Source organism: Betta splendens, chromosome 4 (assembly GCF_900634795.4).
Source record: "Betta splendens chromosome 4, fBetSpl5.4, whole genome shotgun sequence".
NCBI classification, from domain to species: Eukaryota; Metazoa; Chordata; class Actinopteri; order Anabantiformes; family Osphronemidae; genus Betta; species Betta splendens.
Window position 1 is genome coordinate 20,671,645 of NC_040884.2, and position 22,311 is coordinate 20,693,955.

Sequence of the window (22,311 nt, forward strand, 5' to 3'; positions counted from 1 at the left end):
GAGATGCCGCTGGTTTAAGCAGCTGATTTAAGCTGCATCTGCATTGCAAAGGTGGTGATGGAGGAGCCGAGACACAACAGGGCGGGGGCATAATGAGACGGAGGGGAGACGGGGGTGACGAGGCCGAGCTGTGCTTCAACACGCATCATCCACAATTAAATCGGAATCACTGGCTTTATGTCCATTCTAATTACCTGCTAACACGAGGCTGGGTCAACGCTGCTACACAGGCAGCGAATACTAAGAAGTATTATTATTATTATTATTAACAATCACTTATTATTGGATTAAGGGGATGAATGATTGTTAAATGCTGCATCCATCGCCTTAGTCATCTTTACTCGTGTTTCCGGGCTTTAAAGCTGTGGAACCGACACGAGTGGGTGAACGCGCGCGAGCCCGTTGCCCACAGCACGTTATCACAGGTAATAACGACGGCTGTAATTGGCGTCCTCTGGAGAAACTCCTGTAAACCAACCGCCGGGCTAAACTTCCAGCACAAACAATCTGCAAAGCTGTGTCTGCGCTCGGTGTCATCGCTCCGGCGGCCGCTTCTCCGCCTCTGTTTTTCTCTCGCTGCTAAAGTCTGTGCTTTGTTGCGCGTGTGGGCGTTCATTGGTTTCCCTCTGTGGCGGCTTACAGGCTCAGGCTTGAGTTCACAGTTCTTCCGTGGCGCACACAAACACATTGTGTAGCCTGTTAGGATTATCTGCAGCGGCAACAAGCTTTGGTGGCGCTGCCAAACACAAGCCTAATTACGCCGAATGCGCCGTGCTCTTTTAGCGGCGCGTCTCGGAGACGCTCCCGCGTGGACCGCCGTGCTCCGTGAAGCCTCCGTGAAGCCCCGCGCCAACACATATTAATCCCACCGGATCACTGGCTGTGCTTAAACATTAAACATTTACAGGCATTTGCTACGAAGCCGTATTTCAGGACAGCTCACATCGGGCTGTTACTTCCCTCGAAGCTGCGAGCTGCAGTGGAGAGTCCGTTCCTTGTTTGACCCCGAAGAGGAACCTGCAGCCGCTGTGCGACTCCGTGCAGCTGGAGTCATCTGTTCATGCATGTTTCATCTTCTGTGCGCGTGAGACGATGCTCACACGCCTCACGCCAGACGGCTGCAGACAATACAGTGAGTGGACGAAACAGGCAGAAGCAGAGAAGCAGCTGCCGCTAATGGGGAAGTGATCGCTTTAGTGAGTTATTAATAATGAGTCAGTCTGGAAATATGTCACCGAACATATGTTCTAATTGTGAGCAGTAAACAAATGGACAGATCAATACTCACAATTAGCTGTAGGAACGTACCCTGCATGGTTTTACTCAGTTTGTGGGAGATGAAATGAGTGTGTCTGTTACTGTATATGCTTCAAATGCTGCAGAGCATTAATATATTATTATGAGAACAGATAAAACAGATGTTGATCATGCTCTATATATATCTGGATATATATAATATAAGTGGAATAAGAGAAGATATGATCACATCATTCAGCTTCTTCTCTTTCATTTGCTCTCTTTACTTGAGCACAATGAAAGCATGAATGCAAACCCCAGGACTTGCACAACGACAGCTTTGCACAGCAGTGTGAATCCGTGCTCTCCAGCCGTGGGACCCGTCTTATGCCCAGGTGTGTTGGACACAAGCGCTCACGCCTGCGCTCCTGCCTTATCTCTCATTAGGATGGTCTCACTCGCGTCCGCAAACAATCAGGCGGCTGAGCGTATCAGGCAGTGACAGGTCCGGGGAGCAGCGCCGATGGCCTGATAGCGCTGACTTATTTTCTCCAGCAAGAAAAGGCTGTTGCTGTTGGATTCATTACCCGGCTGCATTTGTTACTGTGTTTCAAGTTGGGTTTGCTCCATCGGCTGAACAAGTTGGAGGTAATGTGTGTAAGCGAAGCCTCATTTACAGCTGCGAGTGGCTGTGATGGTCATCTGTGATGAACGTGGCTCCAGATGCCGTTAGGCGGCGGGAGCGTCATCGTCTCGTTATGACCCGCGTGAGCGTCCCATAACGAGAATGCGGGTCGAGTTTGTAGTTCGGGCTTCATGTTAGTGACGCGTGGAAAAAGTGGAAAACACGAACAAAGTTGGTAAATCAGAGCGAATCCAATGTGTAACCTCCACTTTGTGTCTCCAAGCACAAATCAAAAAACACTATTATGTTTAAGAAGGGTGTGTGAAATCCCATTATTCCTTTAAGCCTCATAAGATGCGCCCATGTGCCTGAGAGCAAGGGAGAAAATCAATAATACATAAATGTGATTCACTGTTGACTGACTGGCGAAGTTTTCCTTTCAGGAGTTGCTTGTTTTGTACCTGGCTGAGAGGAGAAGCTGTCCAGCCATCCAGGAAATAAGAGAGCAGCCATGTGATTTAGACTCGCTGAGGTATCCAGTCCACCTGAGACTCAGCAGCCCGTTGATGGATAGACACATTCCTTTTATTGCTTTTTCTGGCCTTTGATCATCCCATTGCGCTCGTGCCATTTCATGTTTTATCTGCAGCGCAGCATTATTTGCTATAAATTACAAGTCACAGCTGGAGACCCGAGCTTCAGGAGGGGAACTTCAAGGAGAGTTTGGGTGTCTCCCCCCTCCTCCCCTCGCCGGACGTCGCACCCCGGCCTGATTAAACCGCCGCGACTCGAACCTTGGTGATTATTGGCAAGTGCTTCAAAAGGAGGCATTCACGCACACGAGCCCCCACAGGCCGCCTCACACCCACCCAATGCTATTGAGCTTCGCTCGGTAATGAGCACCGAGCGGTAATTTAAGTCTGCAGCACTGACACCCGCATTGATCCAGGTGGACAGGGCATGAAGAACACCCACAAATCAGCGCACAAGTGTTAAATTGCCTCTCTCATCAGATAAATCAGCGGAGCCGAGTGACCGTGAGCCCACAGCTTCTGCATGCGTCTCACTCTCACGTTGGGTGTCATGTCCTCCGCTTCCTGACAGCAGAGGCTGCATGTGTTTACACGCTGCACATGAGCCCGGGTGCGATTTGGCACCGAGTGATTGATGATTGAGGTGTAGTCGAACAATAACGCAGATAAAGGGCACGCTTAAGATTCGGACACTGTTTTAGATTCAGACGCTCTAATTGATTTTGCAGCCTGTCGAACCCACAGGTGCTATTTCCATTTCACCTTTGTGGGAGAGCTGCTCCAGCCACAACAACTCTCCACTGACAAGTGCGCTGCACTTTTCTGAAATGGGATCATGAGCATATTGAGCCGAACAACTGCAGCACACGCCGGCCTTTCACACTCGACATGACACAGTGATCCGAACTGGCAGAGGAGCCGAGCCGAGCGCCACTAATGTGCACCAAACAGTGCGACCTGCTAGCTAAACATAAAAGAGGAGAGCTTTCATGCAAATCGCACTGGTGGCAGCGCTTCACAGATGATTTCCATTTGTGAATTGGAGATAATCCTACGGTAGAAGTCCTACCGGGCTCTCGCACTCGTTCTTTATTAATGAGATGTTCCGAAAAGGATTTAGAAGCAAATTTTGTGAAAATAACCCTCAGCTATTATATTCATAAAATATCATGAAAATAACTCACTAGAGACACTGCATAATAATAAATAATGTTTTTTTAAATGCTTCATCTCTATGTGAAGATCCTGAATCACTTTTTTTGATATTTGTAAGGATCTCTGGGCGGTTTCTATCTCTCTCTGTTTCTTACACCTCTAGCCACGGGCCTGACCAACCCCCCCCCCCCCCCCCCCCCCCCCCCCCCCCCCCCCCCCGTGCACTTCGCCACACCCACTTCCTGAATTTCCACGTTGAGCCTTGTGACAAAAATTCTATCCTCAGAAACGGGTGACAGAGCTTGGATTTACTGTGTCTTAGTGTGAGTGAGCTTAAAAAAAGAATTTTCAACTCACTCACTGAATATTAGAGCTTAAAGCTTTCTAATTATTGTTAATTAAATTACAATTATTATTATAAATTGATGCCATGTGTGTGATGTCATGGAGGATTTTTCAGTTTGAGCGTTTGCCGTCTTATACGTGACCAGAGGCAGCTTATGCAGATTACAGACCGAACGTGCTCTTGTGTACCAAATTAGCTTTTAAACAGAAAACTGATGCTTTACATGTGTCTGTTATGTAAAGCGTCATGGGCTAATTAATCAACCTGTTAACAGTCAGATCCATCGTCATCCTGCTCTGTCAATGTTCAGAGCTGTTGGAAACGGTAGCTGCAACGAAACCACCACTGATGAAAACTAATGAATTCTGTTGGACAAAGAGAGCGTGGAGAGGTCTTACGCCAACAGATTCATCAGAGTTGTTGAATAGCTTTCATGTGTTCATGTGTGTTTTAATCGGACTACCTCGTTCAGTCTGTGCTAATTATTGCTTTTTAATGATGATTCGTCTGGACGGCGGCTGAGCTCACCTCATGGCATCCAGTGGTTTTAACGTTGAGACGTAAAAAGCTTGAGGCCTTTTGAGGCTGGGTCCCTTTTGTGGAAGCACTAGCAGCTCCAGCTTTTTTGAATGGTCAGTGGTTGGCTGATTAGAACCACCAGTGATGGTGCATTCACACACCAGTAGCTGTGCTCCAGCAGGTTTACAGGCTGCAGACCTCGACTTTCAGCTCTTCCTATATGTCGGGAAGTGAACTGTCTCTTGTGCGGCTGCTGCTGGAATCTGACAGGCGTGATTGGGTTACATATCTAGGCTGCTGTTAAATCCTCCTCGCTCTGCAGGGGGTCCCTCCCAGAGCTGCAAATGAATGGCACTTGCCACGGGCCTGGGTTTTTGTTAGAACAGTGCAGAGCTTAAAGTATTTTTGATAACACTTTAAAGAGTAAATTCAGGCATCTTTTATTTTTTAGGAACTGTTTCGGCATAAATAAAGTGCGTCCTTAAAAATACCTTCAGATGTGCATTTTTAGCAGCGCTAAAGATGTTCTCAAAACCTGACGCTGGAGCTCATCAGGATCAAATATCCTCCAAGGCCTCGATTTAAGGGACACAGTCGCCTCCTAATTTGATACACAATTAATTTTCTATATCGTGACAGTGGATATAAACATGTCATTAACAGCTGCGTGAAGCGCTGAATGCTAATTCTGTGACGCATTATTGCGTCTGGTGGCATAAAATCTTCCAGCACAGAGCTTTGCTCGTTCTCTGTAGGACTTTTCTCTTCACCTGGAGCAAAGCTCATTTCACTGGAAAATTGGCTCTAGCACTCAGCTCCCCACTCCCCCATTCTCTCCGCCTGCCTCTCTAAATTCAACCGTTATTGTAGTGCCTTAAGCGCTAATCCAATTAGCTATAGGAAGCAAATGGCGCTATCTCTCATTTTAGCTCGTCACCTGTGCAGGGGGCAAAGGGAGGAGAAGCAGGGACTTTTATAGGGCTTGTGACTGGAGGGATACCCGGCATGCAAATACTCCAGCCCTACACAAGGAGTTCTGACATAAAACGAACATCGACAGAAAAATGACTTGGCTTCGAACCATCAGCTGGAAATGACTTGGCAGCTGTATTAAAGCCAGAAGAGGAAATCACAAATACAGCTCTTTCCTCCTCCGACACCTGCGAACGCATTTGTTCACGGCGCCTGTCGGCGACCGGAGCTCCAGCGTTTGACTGCGCTGACGTGTCTGACCCTGCTCCACGGCCTCGGGTGCACGCTCCCGTTCCCGGACGACAGCAAAGTGCTCGCCCCGAGTTCCACCTCGCTTCTCGTGCTTCTTGGAGCCACATGTTGTCGGCGTCCACGGCGTCTGGAAGCGGCGCGGGCCACTTTACTGCTTAGAGGCGCGATGAGCGGGAGCTAAGTCAGGACGCGTTGAACGTCAGACCAGATTTGCTGCCACACGTAATGAGGGAACGCACTTGACCTTTGGTCAAGGTCACCCAAAGCACTTAATTTGCGGCAGCTTTGAAAAGATTCCCTGAAGATGTCGCATCCATTAACTCGTACAGTAATGCCTCTGGTCACAGCTGTCGTCGCTGTAAAGGCATAAAAATACCGGCGCTCCCGTGTGGACGACAAACCCAACGTGGAACAACCTTCAGACCGTTTGCTGGATGAGACAAAATGTCCCTTTCAGTCCTCGCGCAGCGCTGGCGAGACGTTTCCTGCTTCGTCCTCGTTTGACCCCGTCCTCGTAACGCAGTCAGACCTTGCCTGTGGTGCCGCCTCCTTCCTGGACGCCCGGGCGCCTCGTCATGGTGACAGCTCTGCCTTTTAACAGTTTGCAGCTCCTGGTGAACCAGAACACGATGAAGTGGTCACGCGGACCTGCCGGCGGCCCAGCAGCTGCGGAGAGGTCGGCTGAGGCCATCAGCACGTTCTATAAGCACCTCGTGTGATTAATGCATGTGGTTATGAGGAGCGTTTTCCACGTGATGAAAGCTCATCTTCCCTTTGTGCGTTTCTAAAGGAGCCTTGACAGCATTAATGAACGCCGCCGATATAAAGACAGTTGTCATCTGCGACTCATCAAACGCTGCCAGACGCTGCCTACTCGGCTCAGGCGGCGCTTCTTCATCAGAAGGGATGCAATTTGTTGCAATCCACAAATGTTACAGCGGAGTTGTGTCAGACGCTCCCACTTCACAGGACGCGTTTGACTGCTTCCTGTGTTCTCCGCTGACACGCTCTGATGTGAGGAGGAGAGGATAGGCCCACCAGCTGCGTGCAGGACAACCCCCAGTCTCCACGTCACCGACGTCTTTGTCGAGGAGGGAGATGAAACAGAGCAGACTAATTGAGACAAAGTCCACCCCCCGCCTGTGCGAGCTGTCAACTCTGGGCTGAAGACATTTGCTGGAGGTAATTGCTGTGCTGCAGAGCTAATGTGCAATCATAGGTCTGAACCTGGCATTAAAGGACATTTGACCAGATTTGTTCCACATAAGGATCCTGGTAAATATAACTGCTGAGAATTTCACATCACACGGTTAATACAAAGATGCAGTACGCCATTTTTTTTTCTCCTCTCAAAACAAAAGCACAGAGGGTATATGTTTTGCAACTGCCAGAAAGCTGCTCAATATTTGATACATGTCTCAATACATGAATCATGCAGCAGATGGTATACAGTTCATGTCAGCGGGGGCAGCGCTAAATTATTTAGCACGAGCCGAATGCTATTATGACAGTGATTAACAGATGGCTAAATCTGGCTGGGAAATAAGTGGCCTCGTCACTTTGGTCCTCATTTGAGCCTTTACATCCACACCAGCTACTCTTCTTTCGCTTTGTTCCTCTGTTTATAATGAAATGCGCGATGACTTGTTTATTTAGCGGCCACAGACCAAAATACCCCGAACACTGATCAGTGCAGCAGCCTTCCAACGCGAATGTCAGAGGGTTTTTATGCAGCGAGGCACCGCTCAGCGGGGGGATATGGATCCCTCGAGCTCCCTAAAGAGCTACTGTTACTTTGCAGAGCACATTATTCCAGGGTTTTTCACTCATGCACGACCTTCGTGGACACGACAGCGTCACTGTATATTACAATACAAACCAGAAACATAGAGTCTGGTTTCAAAGTTAACATGTGTGACAAAAGCACATTCATAGTTTCCTGTCTCTGCTTTCTCTTACTCAATTACGTATGGCTGATGAAATGTAAAAGGCGAATATGATGATGCGCAGTCCTCAAGTCAGGCTCAAACTTAGTTGTTTTTGAAACCCTCTTTGATGTCACTTTAGTCACGGAAGAATACATCTGTGAGGTCTTCTGTAGACACAAACAATGTTAGGGGATCTGAAATGAACATAATCACAACAAATATCGAGCAGCTGGGTTTGCTCATGAAGCCTCAACCAAATCCAAGTGAAAAATAAATCTTCAATTTCACAGATGTTGGCAAGTAAAAAGAATCACTGAGGGAACAGCTGGGTGATTGTGAATGTAGATGAGGCCACTGTCTGGACTGTATACGACTAACTATTTAAAATAGAGGAACTGGAGCCGACGTCCTGTTGGAGCTCCAATACTGTAAGGTTTGACCTTCACCCTGAGGCTGGAGCTGCGTGCAGACGTTTGGCACCGCTAACTGTGAATTCAGCAGCCAAGGTTGCGCAGAAGCAAACAGTGCGTGGCACAGGGGGGGCGGGGGGGTGAAGCTCCAGCGGGTCAGAGGGACGGGCCTGCTCGTCCTGCAGGACCCAAAACACTGCCACAAAGGCACGACGCACAGCACTGTGTCACATCTTACATTCTCCCACGGCCGCAACAAAGCAAAAAGTCCACGTTCCTTCCTCATGTCGGCGCCGCGTGAGTCTAGATGCTGTCGCGTGTCGTCATCAGTGGAAAGCATCCGCAGATTAAAGGCCAAAACGTGGCTCGGCTTCTGATCGCAGGAGCAGACGTCAGACGCTCCCGCCGGGAGAGTCCGGGGCCGCAACACTTGCGTCATCCTCCCCAACGCTCCTCTGTTTCCCTCTGTGGGAAGCGAGCGCGCCGCCCCGGGAAGAGGCCCGGCGGCGGCGACGCCGACTCCGCGCGCGGGCGACGTTTAAATAGAGCAAACAGCAGGTGCACCGAATCATCAGTCATGAGCCTCAATTACCAGAACCAGCGCTCCCGCTAGGAGAGCGCACCGAGGCTGTTAAGCCCTGACACAATACGCCAGCACATGCTCAGCCCTCCCCTGACATGTTTCATCACATTATTGTTATTTGGGACCATGTTTTCAGCATTAGGCTCATAAATAAAGCGTCTCACCTGGAATAATGAATGTTTTCCGACCCACACAGACACGCTGGGCTGAAAAGCGCACGCGCTTGAATCTGAGCTCGTTCGTCTCCGCAGTTGTGACTAAGGAAATAAAATGCCCACCAGCTATCGTCATGGCACATTGTATCAGCGTCTAGCGCTGGATGATCATTTCGCTTAACATGAGTAATTATCGCGTTCAACATGACTAATTTTAATTGAACATGAGTTAGTGGGGTTTCCTCAGGCATCGGACGCCGTCCATGTTCACTTACACCTACAGCCCAACTCGGCTCCCAAACATTTTAAGAAACACGCCGGACAGATGAGTCCAGGCCGTACTTCTGCTGCTTCAGGTACATAAGGTACATATGTGCCGATAACTCACTATCATTTAGTGGCATCCTGTGTTTTCGCACCGCTGCAGGACTTGCTACAATTTATTCCGCTTCTTTATCGCAATGTGTCCCCAGTTTGATTATTCATCTATGAAAATGCATGCAGAAAAAGATGAAGACGCGACCTGAAAGAGGTGAAATGAACGTTGGCTGCAGCGTTATATCAGGCATCTTGGGCCAAATGTCAGCCGGGCGTCTTTCTGATAAAGAGAGAGTTATCAGCCTGCCTCCTATTGCTGCTGCCATGGTGACAGAAAGGTATAGAGGAGGTGAATCAGAAGCAAGTGATAACGCTCAGACGCAGACGCGAGCGCTGCACACACACTCCGCTTGTGTGGTACTAAATCGTCCAAATGTAGCAGTAATGCGTTGGTTAGAACGGATCACGTAAAGGCTGCTTATAGGAGCCATCAGCCTTTTAACCATTATGTCAAAGACAAATGTAAAACCTTCAAAAGCAACTAGTTTGTCGTGTTGCATCCTTTAGATTATCTAGTGAGAATCGAAAAGGATTTCACCCGAGCAACACCTTTCCTGAATCCATTTGAACTGAACTGCGCAGGTTTCTTCTGCAGCCTTCGATATTTAATGACATATGCTGAGCTTTTCTGATAGTCACATTGACATATTAGCAGATGGTCTGCAGCAGTGCGCTAAATGATGCAAATATTGCACCCCCCCCAAAAAAAAGTCCTAAATCTCAAACTCAAGTTATCTCTGCTTAAAACTTTTACCTGAAGCTGCGCCGTTTTGTGTGCTCGTCATAACTTCTCCACAATTTACATAAGATTTAACAATAACGTCTTTGAAAACGCAGCGGGGTGGAGATTGCGTCAAGATTACCTCTAAAACAATGACAGTTTAATTAACTTGCTGCTGCCCACCAGGAGCCGCCGAGTTAAACGCCGGCGATAGCATCGAGCTGCCGACTTATTGGAAATACTCAGGCGAGCCCATCGCGCGGCGCTCCCAGCCGAGCGGCTGAGCTTGTTGTTAAGATCAACAACGTTTCCACATGTGGACTCCCTGCTCTCACTCCTGTTGCTCTTAATGTTCCCACGCGATGATGATCGCCCATTTTTGTGCATGTCGTTGCCGAAAATGGGGAAAAGTCTCTGGCGTTGACAGGACCCACGCCACAGACAGGGCCTCATTCTTTCCTCCTCGTTGACTAACGTCTCCTGGCGATTTATTTGCTTCATTTGAGGAAATTGCGCAGTAAAAATGCCAACATAAAGGAAACATGGGTTGTGTTGTACAACAAAACGGAGCCTGAGGGTAAAAGCATATTATTTAATGGTAGTCGAAGGCGTGCGCCTGTGTGTTGGAGTCCCAGCTGGGCCGAGCACACGCTGAACAGCGTTAGGTGTGATGGGTGTTGTTTGAATGTAGCCTGGGACCACTGTCACATGTGCTCTGGATCTGTTCTCTCCAGTGTCTCTGGTTAAAGAGTCACCAAGCGTTTTAGAACTACGCAGAACTAAAAGGTTGTTGTGGGCTGGAACTGAACTCGGGTCTCCTGTTTGAACGCTGAGCATCTGGTGACGTTGAGCTTTCGCTTTTCAATGTGTTTCCACATTTGAAGGAGGTATTTCAAGCGTCACTGCAGTGCTCCGTCCTTTGCACCTAATGCATATTTGCTATGGACGACTCACGCTGTTGTTTTTGTTACTGGAGTCTCAGATAACCTCGATTAAACTCAACCTGAACTGTTTAATTTCTGATGTTTCTAATGACTCACGAAAGACTATTAAGGACAAGACATGATGTCAGGACTAAAACATGCAGCTTATAAAACACAACAGCTGATTGATGTCTAATTTAAGGCACCACCTTAAGGCTTTTTTTTCTGCGCATTGACCATGGTTAAATCCATCCTCACAGAGCACCCAGTCATTCCTGCATATTTTTATATCCCTGCAGCCGGTTTACAGTGAAAGGTTTAAAAGCTGACATGAAAAGAAGTTTAATCCAACAACTGTTTCATTTGTGTGGAATATCGATGCGTGCCATTCAGCCCATTGAGTTTACATTAACAGTTAGCGAGCGCATAACGCAGCACTCCTCTAACCAAGGTCCGTGATTTATAGCGTTTTGTGACATGGTGGAGGCAAAAAGGGAGAAAATGAGCCCTTTGTCTACACAGCTCTTAAAAATGATAATGAGATATCTTCAAGGGCTCTTTTCATCTCGCACAATAACACGACCTTCAAGCGGAACCTCACCTCATTTCATAAAATTGCACTAAAAGGTTTGTCAAGCTGCAGTAGCAGCGTCGGAAAACGTCAAAAGGTCGTCTGGCCTCGAAGCCGCGATGGCCCCCGATCTGTTCCGCCGCGTTCGCATCCTCGCGGATCAAAGGTGCGCGACTCCTGCCTGCGTCGGGGCAGCGCCGGAGCGCCGCGTCCAGCGGGCTAATCCAATTAGGCCGGCGCTCGTTGAGGTCGCGACAGAGGCCGCCGCTGACGCTGGGCCGCAGCGGGAGACGCAGCCTGATTAGACTGATGTGCCCTCGGACCACGCGCGGCCAAGCAAAATTGAGTTTATGAGCGTATTTACAGTACGAGCACAAGGCGACCAGCGGCTCAATTATTCAGGCTGCGGAAGAGATGTAATGACTTTCCCCCTGTTATTAATGGCCCACGCCTGTGCTTGTTTATGGAGGGATACTTGTTTAGGCGGGAGATGAAGGAGCATGAGATTGAAGATTTTCTGCCTTTTATAGAGATTCAAGCTTAATCAAAAGTTTTGTGAAGTGCAGACAAATAGATTGCCTCCTTCCACCTCTTTCTCTGCTCCTAAACACTATTTTAAGTTCAATTTTAAATGCTAGATTGCCTAATTCCAGTAATTTATGCAGCATGCTACTTTATTTACTTAGCCTACAGCCAAAGTCTGACGAGTCGATCTCAGATGTCAGCTTCAAGATTAGCTTGCGAGCCCACGCAACCAACTTTGGGTTGGAAAAATCCTTCACTTTATGTAAAACCGTGACCTCCGATCCAGAAACGAGCGCTAAAAGCATCACTCGGCTCCGCACGTACAAGTGATTCCCAGCTCCTGCTCAGTAACTTGAAATGGGACCTTGAAGCCGAGGTGTCCTTGTGTTAAACCAGGGATTGTTGAAAGGTTCTCCTCAAGGCCCAAATCCCTGGGAGCCTTTGAAACTATTATTTCATCAACAACAAAAAACTGTCTTGGTGCATTTAAACAGCTTAAAACCCACATAAGAATTCCAGCCTGCAAAAACCCCTCAGCCCTTTTTACTTTAAGATAATTGTAATGAAGCTGGTATAATGGTTCTCCCAGTGAGAACAGAGCCAGTTATGATGCACTTCCCACTGGAAATGTTTATTGGTTTATTAGGCTTTAGCTACTGCTGCACACACTCGAGCTGATGCTGATTCAGCCAGTTTGGTTTGGATCGATACTCGCTGAGACGTAGCCTCACTGGACGCATGTCTGGGTCTCTAAACTCCAGCCAGACAGCGTTCATAACAGCGCCCCTGCAGGCCGGAGGCCAAACTGTCACTGTTCTGCTCATCTTTCATCAGTGTGCAGCAACTGTGTACTAATTTGCGATATACATTTTTTATAGTAAATATAATCACAAGCATTGTCGCTCCAAACAGGTGCATCGTGTGTTAATCCGTCTGCCTGTTGATGGTGACCTCCAGATGTTCCTCAGGCCCGACTCGTGCAGGGTTAGGGTGCCGGTGGGCGGGGGTGGAACCAGGAGTTGATGGCTGGCGATGGGATCTTTCATTTTGACTCATGCAGCGAGAAGAGTTTTTTCCATGAGCTACCACTGTTAACATAATTGGTACATGACAGCCTGCACAGAGCTCCCACACTGAGGGACTGATTATTATTTCTTATGGTGGTGATTTTCTGTGTAATTTTCAGCATTATAAAGGCTCAGGGCTAATAGAGCTAATTATGACCGGTAACCAATAAAGGTTAGATGCGTGGGATTCAGACAAAGCTCATATATTTGTATCTTCTTAGTTTATTTTTGTTTCTCCAGAGTATTTATAGTTGTGTTTGCATTTAACATGAGACCTTTCTACAGTTAATAACTACTAGCAGTGGTGGAGGTAGAAAACTCTACCCAGGGTGGTAAAGGGGTGATGAGATGCTTTGGTTGGGTCGTCATGGCTGCTTTTATAGTTTGTGGGCTTTTTTTCTAAGCAGGAGTTTGAAGGCAGAGCTTTCTTTCATTCATTCAGTGTTCTAAATTTTTATGGTCACTCGCTCGTCTTATTCAAGGTTTTCTGTTTCGTCAGGCCTGGGGGCACCTTGAATCTGGTGCTTTGATGAAGCTGCAGTCACCGGAGCCCAGTTTAGTTTGGGCAAACACCTTCCCTGGTGTCAGACCTTCACTTACCTCAAACTGTAGCTGTGTGTTTAGTGGGCATTTGTTTTCCTGTGTCTTATGGATCTTTCAGCATCCGTGCGCTGCTAATGCATTGTTCTCTTCCTCTCATTTAGTTTCTCCTTCTGCCTAATTCTCCCCTAATGGGCTGTTGACATCTTGCAGCGAGCCACAGTGCGCACGTCGTCGCGTAAATAAGAATTCATTTTGCTATTGATTTTTCCCTCCAGGTTCAAACATCGGAAGAAACCAAAGAGCGAAACTTAGCGAAAGCGATGGAGAATGGTTGGAGAGACACTTGGCAACGGCGTGGTTGGAGAGTGCAAACATAATTAACTAATCATGCAGGCTGACACGTTACAAATACAGATGTAATTGGCTGCCGATGTGAGTTTGAAATATTCATACAGATGAGTTGCAGTGGTTCGACAGTGATACTGTAACAAACACAATCCCAAAACTAATTGGGTCAGCCACTGCTCAAAGAGGCAATTTGGAAAGCAATTACAGTCTCCAGTTTCCCTGTGAGTGACTGATAACCGCAAGAAAAATTCTAATGAATCTCACCAAAAATATAAGTTTGCTCTTTTCGAACATCTCATTAATTTCAGCATCACATGTTAAGCAGCAAACCCCCCAAACAGTGGCGCTACCAGTGAACGGAGCGTACCCAGTCCCGTGATCCGATCTCATTATCATCAAAGTCACCGTTTTGGCTGCATGCGATCAAACGCTGGGGTTCTGGCTCTGACGCGTCACGGCCTCGAACCTCGTTCAAAGCAGCTAAAGATGAAGCGAGTCACGTGGAAGTTCAACGTAATGGCTGTGTGTGTGAGGCAGTGACAACATTATGGATGGGAATCCGGTTCCCAGTTCAACATGTGGACGTTAATAACGCAGAACCGATTTCTCCCTAAATGCGGCCCAAAGACGTTTGGGTCTAAATGACGTATGCGCCGTTAAAAATCGAATGATGACGGGAAAATCTAAACACACGCAGGACAACAGACGCTGTCGCGGCTCTAGAGCAAATAATGATTTGCAGGTTTTTCAATTACCCCTGATGGTAATGTGGGATCCTGGAAGCAGCACGTTGCTCCAGCCATAAATCAAATGGAATTAGACTGGGAGAGATGCAAAGACTGAACACGGGAAAGCATATAAATGTGCATTTACATATTCCATCATTTCATTCATATACTTCCATTTCCACATCCATCGGCGCGCGGCTTGACGAAGATTAGTCACAAAGAGCGCCTTGAGTCAGCTAATGCTCAGCTAAATCATTAATTTGCTCCAATTAAAGAGGCGAAAACCTATTTCTGGCTCATATATTCAGACTTTGAAACAGCTGCGTTATTAGTTGTTGATTAAGTTTGTTTGTGAGCCACTGTTCATTTGCATTTTTGAAGCTACTTCCAATTCTGGTCTCCCGAAAAGCATCCAGAGGAAGTCGGCAGATGGCTGCTATTCAGTTTTTATCAAGCAACACTGGCTTTTATGTATTTCTCTTTGGTCTCCAGTCACTCGTTATGAATGCTGCTTAGACACTACAGCGCAAGGCGGTTCAGGGGTTGAACACCTGGCAGCTGAGATGAAGAGCATTACAGACTGCACCAGGCCCTTCGTGATCATGTATAAATAGACCGTAGCCACATTGTATTCACACATCTAGTGTATCACTTAAGCCGGTTTTATAATCAGAGAGGTGTGCGAGGGCCTGCACCAGGCACACACCAGATTGCCCAGAGATCTCATTACAGGGTTGGAGTGAGACACTAAGCTTTAGGCTTTTAGTGTTGCCAGAGGAGGATCATGGAAGCAGTGGGTTAGGCTGATTGACAGACTGAAGGTGGAGCGGGGTGAGTTCTTAGTTCAATTGCCTGCAGCTCCGGTTCTCCCTACAGCAGCTCTATGCTCCTGCGTTTGGTGAAGTCCTCCCTCTCAAACGAGTGAGAACAACCGACGCCATTATACAAGAAAACATCTTGCATTAACATATTAATGCGGTGCTTTTAAATGAGCTTTTAATAACGGACCGTAAATAAATATTAATGCCATCCTGCAGTCAGACGGCCTTTCACATTATGTTTTCACGGCACGTAGGGGGACCGGGTCGATGGTCCACCCACCTCTTCTTTTTTTCAGCTCAAATACCTCCACAACTACTCGAAGCAGCGCCATCATTGCTTATTTTACAGATAAAATCGCCTGCGGTACTGTTACAGACCGTGGTCACGCTCTGACCTCTCTGAGCTCCCCCTTTTTGTGAGCTGCCTTGGTAGCTAGAAAAGAAATCCTGCTGGACTTTGGCCTTCTAACATTACAAACCAATGAGAAGCTGCTAATTGGCATCTTCTGAATGGACTGAATATAACATTACATAGATTAATAACGATGGTGCTGCCTTTTGTTTGTGTGATCTCTGAAGGGCAATCAGTGAATTGTACCTTCTCAGATAAACTACCGCTCAGCAGCTGCACAGCATCTAAAAAAATGCTTTGATTTTAAAAGGATCTCTTGGTTTGATCCCAAGTGCAGCGTCTGGAAGCCACAGGTTGCTTCACAATCACTATGAACTATGGGTCGTTCATGCTGATGATCCCAATGTTACAGTATTTATCCATATTTGATCAAAAATGCATGTGTTATGTTGGTGGCTTGTAGTTTACACTTCACCTGGTTTCACTTTGCTGTCATTCATTTTCTCCCACAGACAAGGTGCGCTTATTCTCCAATTATATCGCATTACTTGACCAACACTAGAGAATACTACAGATAAGATCATTTAGCTTTCTGACCCATCTTGCTTTTTTTTTCTCTGAGCCAATTTCACTGACGAGTCCATTGAATAGAAAAAATGTTAACAACCAATAAGTAGAACTCATTTCAACTGGCTTTCAGCCAAACGGTTTTACAGACGCTTAGACACTATTTGTCGGTTTTCTATGGGACTATGATACAATTAAATGGTAGAAAATGCCATGGAAACAAGTCTTTGCCTCAACAAAACCATTATGTCCACTATCACCAAGGCTCTATGCTATTGTAGACAGTGTAGATTTGAATTATAACAGCATGGAAGAAAAATGGAAATCAATCCAAGGTTGGTTCCGATGGGCGGTACATGCTCTCTTTCACAGGATTAATAATGTCCTAGGGTTGTCATGTTGCTATGTACTAATGGACAAGTTTGTGCAATCAGGACATAGTTGAGAGTGAAGCAGACCTTGAAGTGAATAAATGAATGAAAGTGAAATGAACCATTTAGTGGCAGTGGTAGAAGTTCCTGGAACTGGACGATTTTGAGAAAAAAAGGAAATTATGCATAGTTTGAGCTACATCAGATTGTTAATAGTGACTTAATCAAAACTAATCCAAAAATCGATACACTGATGGTTACTCTATTGGATGCATGAGACTCAAATTAATTGGATGAAGCAAGTTACTGGAGTAGAGACTAAAGCCAGCAACAGAAACACCACCCTGTCTATTACTATGCTCATTTCCAGTGAAGCTGCCTCTAAGATTAAATCAGTGGTAAATAAGTGGAAGCCTCTTTAAATCCTAAAGGTAGATTTCTTCAAATGTATCTTTGAAATAACCTAAAATGCACCTAATTTGCTCCATGAGGCTGAGGCTGTTACGGGCTGTGTATCAGACTCTACACTATCAAGCCTCTGACACTATCAATAAAACACAGCACTTAACAAATTCAATTACAAATCACACCTTCACACTGAAGCGTGAACAATCTGCCTCTTACAAAACGTGTTGGTGTCTCTGACCCCAAACGCACAGAATGGGACAAAACACCTCAGCAGCTCAGCTCTAGAGGGAGACATGACATGTAAAAATACAATATATAAAGACTTCCCATGCTCTCATTTCCCTCTGGCTGCACTTGATCATATGTGATGTCTTTTTGGTGTGTGTGTGTGTGTGTGTGTGTGTGTGTGTGTGTGTGTGTGTGTGTGTGTGTGTGTGTGTGCAGACCTTCCTCCTCATGGTGTAATTAACACTTGGGAGAATACATTTTGAGGTTTGCCTGCTGCTGCCATCTGTGCAGCCGGACTCTTCTGAAATCAACGCCGCGTCCTCAGAACCAGGAAAAGGCTTCACAACAGCTCAGGGCCGCCGTCGTCAGGTGCCAGTGAGAAGCCGAGGCTCCAGCGATGCCGAGCAGAAGGAAGGAAAGTTTAGCCGGTGTCATCAACACTTCTGTGTAGTTTCCTTTACCAGCGACCTTTAGACGCAGCCTCTTCATTTTAGGGCGTGCGCTAATAGGCCGTTAGCAGAAGCGGTGACATTTTTGTGCGACCACTAGTTTACTGGTGATCTTTTTAAATCAGTCAGTCAGCAGTTAATGGCTGTAACTGCAGATCTATCCCCTCCTGAGAAACCCTCATCAATCACCGCCTGGTTTCAAGTAACTGCTATTTAATAACGTCTACACCCGCAAACCGCTCCTATATTTAATTCATGGCTTGTGTTGGTGGATCGATTTATTAGCATCACTGTGAGTCGAATGCCCAGGCCTGTTAGCTTATCGATTCTGTAGCTCTTGAGGTTCTGACTGTGGCTTTTCACTTCTTTATTTTTTCCTGTGACTCGTCTCAAACGTCTGCGTTTCAGATGTTTATTCCAAAACAAGCCTTCCACCGTAATTAATGGCCGCGGTGCATAATTCCTCCGCTTTATAAGCCTGTTGGCTATTCGAGACTCGCACACAACTCGGAGCCAGCGATAAACGCTGCTGCTGGTGGCAGTTTGAAGCCGTAATGGCCGAGCCGATCGCCAGCTGAGAAAATTGGGCAGTTTCCAGGAACCACAATTCTCCTTTTTCTTTAAAACTATCAAACCGGGCACAGATGTCAGAAATTTGCGCTGCTTATGTTCAACATGTGCCTGTGATTTACCGTTACGTGCATGTCAAGATAAAATATTCTACATGATCTATAACCTAATGTTGATAATGCAGTAATTGTTTTTATTGGCATTTATTCTCTGAGTAAAAAAAAAAAACGCTTCAATTTCGTCTCATCACAAATTGGAAGTAACCCAGAAATTCACTGGCTTTTACACCTACTCCCACTAATTACTACATTCAATATGCAGTTTAAATTGTGAGATAATCTACAATATTGCCTGATATTATCAACGGTTTTAACAAAAGTAGTGCAGATTAGGGCGGTTAGTTATTTCTTCTCTTCAGCATCGCAGCGCTTAGAGACGCTTTTCATTAAAGCCATTTGTCATTAAGTTACTTCCTGTCGCCGTGTCCATTAAGTCAGAGCTGAGGCCAATCACTTCTTAATGTTTAGGAGCTGTAGTGTGTGGATGTAAATTTCTCCCCCTCATGCAAATTGTCTAGAAAAAGGAAATGAAGCCTTCAGCTTGATTGCTTATACAAAACCCATTAGATATTTGACCTATCAAAACGTAATCTCTGGAAACTGGCAAATGAAAATATGTGTTTTTTTTATGCATATTAATCGGGAAAGCAGATATGCTGCTATTACCCTGAGATTAGTTGCCTGTGGCGTTTTCTTGAGGAAGCATTCTGAGAGAAAATAGATGTGAAACTCCCGTCTTAATTGAGTTCCCAGCCCAAGGAAGGAGCCGTGATACGGCCAACACCAAAATATTAGTTGTTTTATGCTTGAAAGAAGATCACTTCACGCAACTTGAGGCGAATTTATTAGAAACAGCTAGAGGAATACTAAATAATAGGATGGGAGGGGGTGTCCTTCCTATTCAGTCATACTTTAATATATGAAAAATGTTGTCAATTACATTTGCTTTATGTGGACCACAATAGTGTCAACACTCAAAGTCTGACTTACAGTAATTAACAGAACATTTAAATTACAAATTTAAATATTTAGCTAAGTCGTGTCATCTATTGAGGTACAAGCTTATTCTATAACCCAGTTTAGCAGAAGAGCCTGGAGACTGACAGAGCAGATAGGCAGATAGCTCTGATTGGCACCATTGGCCATGATCCTGCCAGTGATCAGTGCCTTTATGCAAAGCCTTTTATGAATCTTCTTTGTCTGGGGTTAATATAAACTGAGTGTAGCTGGTAGCTGATCTGCTTCTGAAAATAACCATTCAGAGGTCTTTAAAAGATGGAATTATAATAATAAACTACAAACAAAGCAGGGATTGATTTGAGTTTCAGTGACGGCGATGAAAAAAGATGATGACCTTCAACACACACTTTAATATTTTAGCTTTCTAAGAAATCAAGTTTGCTTTTCTACACAAAAGAGGCAGATCATGGGTTGATAATATCTCAATATCAGCAGAGCATAAACCTGTAGAACAGTTTACTTTAGTACACTGTATATTTTATGGACATGATGCCTTTAAGGCTGGAAGCTGCAGCCACTGCATCTACTGTAAATATTAAATGCATAGAATCAGATGAACAGTCTTTCTTGTTTCTATAGTCTATCCGACAAAGACGACCTACGGAGCGATTTGCGCAGAGTAAGATGTTTTGACGGCAGACGTGTGGCTCGGCTGCGACTGCTGCTCCGGCGGGACCCCGTCGACGCTCACAGGCTCATCACGGCACAGGTGGCAGACGCAGCATCAACATGCACAGTGCACACAGACAGGGCCCAGTCACTGTCAGCCCCGAAATCTGTCACAACAACAAGTGTCTTCAAAACAAGTCAGTCATACTCATGGATAACTTCGGAACAGCCCGATTGTTATTCCCTGAAATATTTATAGCCAGTGCAGCTCGAGCCTGGGTTCCGCAGTGCTTCCTGACAGATCCTCCGTATTTCCACGTCTGTCAACACTACAGAGGGCGAACGAGCCCGCTGCCGCCGCCGCGTCTCCCACGGCAGCCGAAGCAAGCCTTTCACGCTAATAAAGATCCTCAAAGGGCAAATATGATAAAGCGAGTGTAGGTACAGTACACAGGAAACGCTCGTGCGCCCAGAGCGAGACGAATCATTTCCCAAAATGACATTCAGACTGATCTTGCAGGGGGGATGCTGCTGTAATACGCTGTGAAATTGATTCCATGAAGTGAATCATGATCTGATCTCGTCTCCCAAAACAAGGCGCCTTGTTCCGCGGATGGAAACAAACACAATGTACCTTCCACTTCCTTTAAAGGTGTCATGCGCATAAAGAGCTGCCTGCACCGTTGTTCAAATTGCTGCTGTTTTACTGAGTAAGCTCATATTTAATAATCCAGTCCTTACCAAGGTCTATTTTAAAGGTGAACAGACGGATTGTGAGCATAACGGCTCTAAGAATAGCAGCGCTTTGTTCCTTTCTGGCTGATTTATTATGAGTCATAAAGTTTCACCCACTAAAAACATGTGCCTCTTTTCGGAGCTGCTTCTAATAACAGCGCTGGGTTTGTTTGGAGGATCGCAGTCTGAATCACAGAGTGACTAAGGCTTGCATCACGAACGATTAATCTGAGCGGTCAGTGACGCGATCGCAGAGCTGAGCTGCGACGACACCAGTGACTCACACTCTGCCAATATGCTGCAAACGTGGAGGAACCCACTCCGTCCAGATTTATTGCTGAGGTGCTAAATATTCATCGCTCTTGATGGGATGAGAATGAGTGACAAAGCTGACAGAAGGCGCTGGCGTCTGACAGCTGTCTGTGCACGGCTGGTGGGATGTTCTCTACACATTTGGCACGGAGGGGAAGGGAATATTGGTGGAGGCTTTGACCTCGGGCAGGAAACCTGACAGCTGCAGTAAAGTTTGCTCTGTGGTCGTGACGCGTGACACGCCGTTAACTGCCGCATCTGAGCGCATCAGCGATTCGCTGGGCTGCCAATCATCGCGGCCCACGAACAATTTGAATAGTCGGAGATGCATCCTGTCAGCGAGGCGCCTGATTTGTAATTATGTCGTTCTGCTGCGTATCAAACGGCCCCAGACAAACAACTGAGGGCATGGAGTCGTGCAGCAGACGGTGTGGGGCTCTCGACCACACGGAGGCAGTCTGGGAGTAGACGACGGAGGACGAAGTCGCCTGAACTGTGAGATACCAGGAAAATGTGAGCTGAAGCTGTAGATACAGTGAGAACTGTTTATGATGTTATCTTAAGTGTGAGCATCATTGTTCAGTACTGTACATGATGACAATGATCTGCCCATATGAATTGAATGAATTAATAACTAGGCTATAAACATAAGAGGCGCAAACAGAGATTATATTACTGTGAGCTTTTCATTTGGCTTTAATATCGTAGAATCACTAGCAGCTTCCACGATGACTTACCCTCAGAGTCATATTACATTTCCATCCTCTTATGTTTCCAACCCAGGCAATAAACATTTATGAGGGCGATCCCAGACACAAACAGTGTGTGAGCGCAGCGTCATTATGCTCCAACCGTCCTGCAGTGATTAACGCTAAACGGTGTTTTTATTTTCTGGCCGAGCGCGTCGTCCCCGTCGATGGGCGCGAACGCGAGCTGGACCTGCAGACGCGTCGCTAAAATGAATGCACGGCTTCGTCACAGCTGATAAAACACAAAGGCCCATATTTGGTAAAAGGCCTGGTTTGTTTTTAGGAGAAGCAGTGGAGCCACAGCTGTGCCATCAGCGTGTTGCTTAATGTGTAGAATAAAAGGGACTGAGCCTTAAATACTGCGTCTGTGTATCAGCCATGGCTCTTCAGCAACAATGGCTCATTTCAGCAGAATATTCGACACTGAGTCGAACGGTTCTACATAATTGGCGCTGTAAAGCCCTCCAGACAGGCCCGTTCTCCAGATATGGGTTTAATTGTCCAGAATGTGATTGTTAAGCGAGAGATCCCCTCACTTATCAA